The sequence below is a fragment of the Triplophysa rosa genome, linkage group LG11 (assembly GCF_024868665.1).
Source record: "Triplophysa rosa linkage group LG11, Trosa_1v2, whole genome shotgun sequence".
NCBI classification, from domain to species: domain Eukaryota; kingdom Metazoa; phylum Chordata; class Actinopteri; order Cypriniformes; family Nemacheilidae; genus Triplophysa; species Triplophysa rosa.
This window is the reverse complement of record NC_079900.1, coordinates 22014904-22022576: the sequence shown is the minus strand read 5'-3', so window position 1 is coordinate 22022576 and position 7673 is coordinate 22014904.

The following is a 7673-nucleotide window of genomic DNA, read 5'->3' as shown; positions in this document are numbered from 1 at the left end:
TAGGATTTTTTTCTTTTATAAAGAAGACTTTTACCGAAATGCCCATAATGGGAAACTCCAGTGGGAGTGCGTGACCATAACTACATTTCTTAGTTCATTCTTAGTTGGTGCATATTTAATATAACATAATGAACACGCATACAGTATATTGCCTTTTGATACCATCACGTGAAGTTTGGTATCGCCAGAGTACAACACCAGACACATACAGGCCACAGATCTGATCAAAAGGAAATGAGTGAGACATCAAAGCAGAAGACATAAACACAGCACTGAGTGTGTGTGTGTGCGTGTTAAGAGCTTACTAAAGCATTTATTCAAGCAGGACAGGCGTCCTATCAGATGGACCCATCCTGTACCTGAGTGAACCACGTCTTCCTGTTTATCACTTCTCCTCACCTTTCTTCTCAGTGCCACAATTGCAGCATGTGAAGTGCTTTTACAAAGAACCCGCCGGAGTGTGTTTGTTTAAGTCATTTAGTTGGCAGAGAAAGCCGTCAGGTGAGACCGGGAGACTGCAGCATGCAGCAGCATGTCAGTTATGTGGGCGGCAGTGCATTCAGGGCTGCTCACATGCACGTGGTGTCTGCCGTCTTCACATGCTCATTCATGTTGATAAATGCACTGGAGCAGTGGATCCCAGCACACTTCACAGCTCTACCATTACATCACTGGGACAGCGTAACAGCTTTTATAAGCAGCTGTTTAGTCATATTTGGAATATGTATTCATGGGTCAAAGACGTTAAGATGTCCCCATCAAAAGAAATTTACAAAAGTGATTTTATGTCCATAGAAAGCACATTAAATGTAAGTCAAATGTCTACTTTATGGTATCAACTAAGTTTTTGGAGAATAAAATGTCAGAATTTGGTTGAAATAATGTTACATTGTCATTCAGTGTAGCACAATATTTATGTACAAATTTAAACAACATGCTTATTCTGACTTGTACATTTAAAAATATATAAAAGAATAACGGAGCGTATTATATTTTATTGTGCTTTAAATGAGTTAAAAATTCTTATTGACAAATGGGCAAAACCTGGCAAAATAAATAAAAAAAATAAAATGACATGGTCTTTTAATATGTCATAAATTGATTTTTGTTGTAAATATGCGTGACAAGATTTTTACACGGAATGACATTTTAGTGGGTATCTTCTGTAAATCAGGGGAAAATGTGTGATATTTATTTTTTGCTCAGAAAAACAAAATGTAAATTAAATTAAACAGAAAACTTTTTAAAACAGTATTACACAATTTTAAACAGTATAACACTTATTGTTTTTATGATTAAACCCTTTTCGTCTTTGACACTCATACATTGTATAGGCCATGTTACAAATACAAATTCATAAATTCAATTTGAAATATTTACCTAAACATGTAGGTATAAAATGGAAATATAAGTCATTCAAGCAGCTATGGTTTTGGTTAAAAATAAACAAAAATGAAAGATTGAGAAGTACATAAACAATAAGCAGTAAACTTATTATAAAGATTTATGTATAAGTTGAGCTATTGGGTCGAATTTTGAGGGAAATGTCAGTTGTGTTGTCAAGACATGTAAAAATAAGTATGTACAGTAGGCTGCAGTTTTTTTTTGTTTCAAATAGAGATGCAAAACTAACTGATTGCAGCTTAAGTCAGGGGTTTTCAAAATATATGATGCCAAGGACCCCCCAAATATGATGAACCTTTTGTGAGGGACTCCCTTCCTAAAAGAAATCAATCGTCTATATACAAATTTATGAATAAATAAACATGTTAAATAGTAAGTGTGGTGTTATTAAGAAATCATTGCATTGTTTCCAAACTCAAATAATTGGCTAAATTTAGAGTAATGTTAGATGAGTAGGCTAGATAAACCTGAGAAGAAGCATTTTTAATACCAACTTTCAAAATAATTCTTGTTTCAAGACAGCATACTGTCTTACAAACCCCAAAGTGACATAAAGGGGACATATAGTGAATACTAGAGAGATTGAAAACAAATATAAACAATTCTGCAAAAATGCATGTAGCAAGAAAGGAGAGAAAAACACTTTGGAAATAAATATGAACATGTTAAAATTGAAAACATTTTTTTTAATTTTCTGAGGACGCCTTTGAACCTTCTGGGGGCCTCCTGGGGGTCCCCGGATCCATGTTTGAAAACCCCTGGCTTAAGTAACAATAATGTTCATAAAACGTAAATATAAGATTTTTTAATTATAATTTTAAACACAGTAGTAAAAATGTAGAACAGTTACATATTAAAGGATTTATGTATTTAAATTTGTAGTCCCTTATTATTTACTGTATATTTTAATAATATAATGATATAATTAGTCTAATGATTTAATTACTGTGTTTGTATTTATTATTTCTACACGGTTGCTAAGATATTGGCCTTTAAATGTTGGCAGTGACTTTTTACTTCAGTGCATAAACTCCAAATGCGTTTTCTGGGTCAAAGTGACACATTCATCTACTGTATCTATACTCATATTTATGTACTCGGCCGTATAAGTCACAGTATGCTTTCACACCGGTTTTATTAGCAAATAATCATCTTGTTAGAGGGAGTGTACTTCTTCAATCCAATATCATTGGTACAATAAATGGGCATATAGAGACCAGCCTGCCATTACTGTATCTCTCTCTCTTGCTCGCTCCGTTCAGCTCTCCGGCTAAAGTGCATTAGTGACTCTAAGCTACTCAACAGTATCCAGTGCAGCCTGCTGGAGTCTGCCAGCTCTCTCCTGTACAGGGTTACAGCTCTAAATGAGGAAACAGCCCAGGGCTGGCGGAGAGAAAGTGTGTGTGTGTGCTTTAATACTGTTGTTATGGATCAGTTGTAAGGTCAAAGGTTAAAGCTCATAGCTCTGTGAGATCTATGGAAGCAGCTCATCTCCCTCATGAGTGAAAGAAAACCACAGCGAATCCTGCCGAGAGACACAACAAATTAGAGGATTACACCGACAGAGGAGCGAATGAGTGGCAGTTTAGCTCAGCACATCTATTACGGCAAATTACACGCGGAAAACATGCGGCTCAGTCTGTTCCTGTTTTCAATACCTCTTTCATGCTTTGGTCTCGACAACATCAAAGGACTGCTCCCCCCACATACATAGTTTTTTCATCAGACACGAATTTCCCCGTAAGATGTGTCATAATGACTGTATATGGTATCAGCTCTTGCCATGGCATCTCACCCGGTGACCTGCCCGAACGCGGCCTCATTCCCCAAAACACACACAAACACTCTACGAGTACCTGGAGGCACTGTTGACCCCCTCAGCTGTTGGCTGTCTCTCGTCTGTAACGTGTTGCGAGACGGGGCAAAGCGCGAGCCTGAGGACACATGTCTGGACTCGGCTAGAGTACCAGGAGAGACCCAGAGCTGATGGAGGTGGGGGTCAGAGAGGGATGCTGGGAAGCTCTGGCAAGCTCCAACTCATCTCTCCCTGTGGTTCTGCTCCCCTTCACCTCAATGCCTGTCATGTTGGTTTATTTTTAGGTTTGAAGGAAACATTTTTAGGAATGCTTGAAGGGATTATGAGAGGAGTGGGCTGTGTTAAGCTTAGAAGATGTGCACTTGTCGACAAAATACAAAACTTGAGTTGGCTGCATGGTTCTCGGTTCGCTGATATCAAGCGTAGCGTTAGTTCTGGCAGGTCACGTGAGTTCAGCTTGCATCAGCTGATCACATCAGGTGCAGCTAATCAACGTTAACCAATACTCATACAACACACACCAGACTGTGTCCTATTTAAGTTGCATTTCTTTGCTCCTTATGAGCTGCTTAATTGTGTTGCACCTAAAACCCACCTCCATCCCCAACTCCTCCCTATCTGCCTGTATCTTCAGATCTTTTCATTTAATCCTGTTACGCATCAGGAACTGTTCTGGTTCCCCAGGTGGAGGGACATGTATCGCTGCGCTCCTGCTATGTCCATGCAAGGCTGCATGGACGGGCAGAGAGTTTGCCCAGAACAGTTTCATTCCGCCAAACTAAATATATGCTATCGTTAAATAATTGACGACAGTGGTCCCGACAGAAGTTAAATTATGGGTTCTTCAGATGCGTGCGTGATATCACTTGGAAAGCAAAGCCCTCACGGCGTATTTGAGGACAAAGTGGGAACATGACTTTGACCTAAAAGGGGTTCTTCTAATGGCATCATGGGAACGTGAAAAGTTTTTCTTGCGTCGAGAAAAAAATATACAACAATCACATACAATGTTGTCTACCTTGTGAGCTGCAACTCCTGGAGGTAATTTGCTCTGAAAATACTTTAAAGGTTTGATTAAGAATTTACATAAAATAAACAAAAACATGTACCTCAGTGACCTCCTCAGAGTCAACCAATCCTACTCCAATGAAGCTTTTAATGGCATCATACGACTGAAAATGTTTCTTCTAGAGCATTATTGCAAATGTCATAAACGTGGGTGGTGAGGACAAGGACAGAGGACCCAAGTGCAGACAGCGGGTAAGGGGTTAACAAGACAGACTTTAATTATAACTAAAAAATACAAAACAAAGACCCACGTGGGGGAGCATAACAAAACATAGCAACAAGGACAGGGACTAACTAGACTAGAAATAATAACAACACTTGACATAACCACAATAAACTAAACTAACTACAGAACAGTAACTCACCCACATGACACAAACAGAACACAACAGAACAATGAACCAGCACGAGACAGAAGACACAAGGGCATAATAAAGGGGATAAATCAAGAGGGGACAGGTGCAGGACATGAACTAATTAACAAACAATAACGAGACGAAAGGGCGGGAACAGAGACGCCACACCGGAGAGTGGAAGACCATGAGGGACAAAACGTCACTCTCCACATAAAACAAGAGGTTCTATCATGGTTCTGCCACTAGGTCAAGAGAAGCAAGACAAGGTGGGGCAGAACCATGACAGCAAACAAATACAAAAACGGCACATGTATTCTTCTCATCCACCTCCCAACATTTCTGGAGGTAATTTGCTTTGCAAATTCTTTAAAGGTTGTACAAAAACACTGACATGTTCGATTTAGGATTGAAATAAGAAAGCAAAAATGTACCTCAGTAAACTAATCCTATTGAAATAAGGCTTTTAAAGGTTCTTCAATGGCACCATGTGACTGAAAGGTTCTTGTAGAGCATTAATGCAGAAAAATACAATACACAGACATTCTCATCCACCTCCCCGAGTAAGCCAAAACTTCTGGAGGTAATTTGCTCTGCGAATTCTTTAGAGGTACGAAAACACAGACATGTTCGATTCACCCTGTTGAAAAAAACAGCACATGCTGGTTAGGTAGGTTTTGAAGCATGGTAGCTGGTTTGTGCTGGTTTAAGCTGGTCATGTGCTGGTCATGTGCTGGTTTAAGCTGGTCCTAAACCAGCTCAAACCAGCTACCATGCTTCAAAACCTACATAACCAGCATGTGCTGTTTTTTTTCAACAGGGTGGACAGGATCAAAAAAGCAAAAATGTACATGAACCTCCTCAGAGTAAACTAGTTTGGATCCAATGAAGCTTTGAAAGGATCTTCAATGGCATCACAGGAACTTGAAAGGTTCTTATCTGGCATCAGTTCTTAAAAAGGTCCTTCTATCAGGCTTTCTTGCAACCTTTATTTCTAAGTGTGTGTGTTGTTCTTTGGAATGTGATTGTGTTTGTATCTGGTGTGTGTGTGTGTGTGTGTTGCGCTCCGTCTTTGTTCTTGGTGTGATTTGTCTTTAGTGTGAGGTGATCGGGGTAGACACAACAGAACACCAAGCAACAACAGGAAGAGTAATGTCCCCCCTGAGCTATCTCTCTCTCTTCACTGAGATCAGCTCTACCCGTCTACCCAAACAGACGCTTTCTCAGACAATAGCTTCAATTAGTATCTTACTGGATGATGGTCCTTTGATCCAAAACAGAGTCGTACTGCNGTAAAGATGATCATGAGAAAGGTTAAAGATCAGCCCAGAACTACACGGAGGAAGCTTGTTATTGATTTCAAGACAGTTGGGACCACAGTTAGCAAGCAAACCATTGGTAACACGCTATGCCACAGTAGACTGAAATCCTGAAGCACCCGCAAGATCCTCCTGCCCAAGAAGGCCCGCCTGGCTCAGCTGAAGTTTGACAATGAACATCAGAATGATTCAGAAAAGGCTTTGGCGAAAGTGCTGGCACTGCTGTGAGACCAAAATTGACTCCTGTTTTTGGAGCGGGAGAAATGCTGACTATGACCCCAAGAACACCACTATAAAAATGATAGACCCTTCATTTCTTTGTAAGCAGGCAAACTTACAAAATCAGCAGGGGATCAAATAATTATTTCCCTCACTGTATGTGTTAAGGTTTTTTAATAAAGCATCTGTTTAGGTTTTTTATTTCTCTCTTTAACAGCATTATACAGTATATACTATATATGGGTAACGCTTTACATTAAGGTACCCTTTATGAAGTATTTATAAATGTGTTCATTAATGATTAATAAGTAATTTACAAGCCGTTATAACTGCATGAATAAAAAGGGGGATTTAACGAAATACCTGCCAAATAGTGAGCAAGTATAAGAAAAACAACATAACACCCTCCAGTGTCCAGTCTGACAGCCTATATTGCAAACAACATTAAGAAAATAATGAATCTGCTTTCGAGTCAAATAAATGATGAATAAATACATTTAATAAGCATTTATAACATGTGAGTTAAAAATGGCTCACTTTTTATTCATGCAGTTATAACTGCTTCATAATGCATTTGTAAATGACTTATTAATCCTTAATGAACACATTTGTAAATGCTTTATAAAGGGTACCTAAATATAAAGTGTTACCCATATATGTCATATTTGATATTTGTCACATTTTATATTATAATATCAAGCTAATGTTTTGAGAACAAATACCTTATTAATAAACAATAGATTTTTTTAACGATTTCAAACAAAACGGTATTATATATCCATACGACTACACGACGATTCACTACATTTTAAGTACATTTCAAAGTCACATGATTTTCAGTTAGCCGAAAGCTCGAGAACTGTTGTGACTGGATCATTAAATTAAATTGTAAACAAAATGTTTTTAGTCCCATTTGCGTTAGAAAGAAGCGTCCTAAAATAACAGTTTTCTTCATCAATCTGGTTCTTGAGTTTAATTTACTGACTCAGTGCTGACTGGAGGGGAAATAAATATGAAGTCCCTTGCCAGTCAAGTGACTGAAACCACTGCTTATGCAAGGTGTCCTCCACTACCCAAAACATTTGGATACTGCAGTCGAGTATTTTACCAGCAACCATCATCACAGAGACTGCAAACTCTTGGATTAGATGGAAAATGCCATTGTAAAAAAAGTCACCAGATGGCAACATTTCCCAGCTGTCCAAAGAGCGCCATACGCTTGAAAAACATCACACAAGGGTCCTCAAGAAGAAACCCCACAGACAGTCCCAGAACTGGTCTAAAATCCTCATGTGAACTGACGTTTTACAGATTTTTAGTTTCTATATCGAGATATGAAATGAACATTCTCTGGTCTTAGACTGCACACACATAGAAAACATTCAAGTGCATTGTTTACCTATCATAGCAAAGTGCGAGACTTTTACTGCATTTATAAAAACATAACAAGAGTTTCAGTTTTTTATAAGTTCAACTAAAGAACAGGGAGAGGCG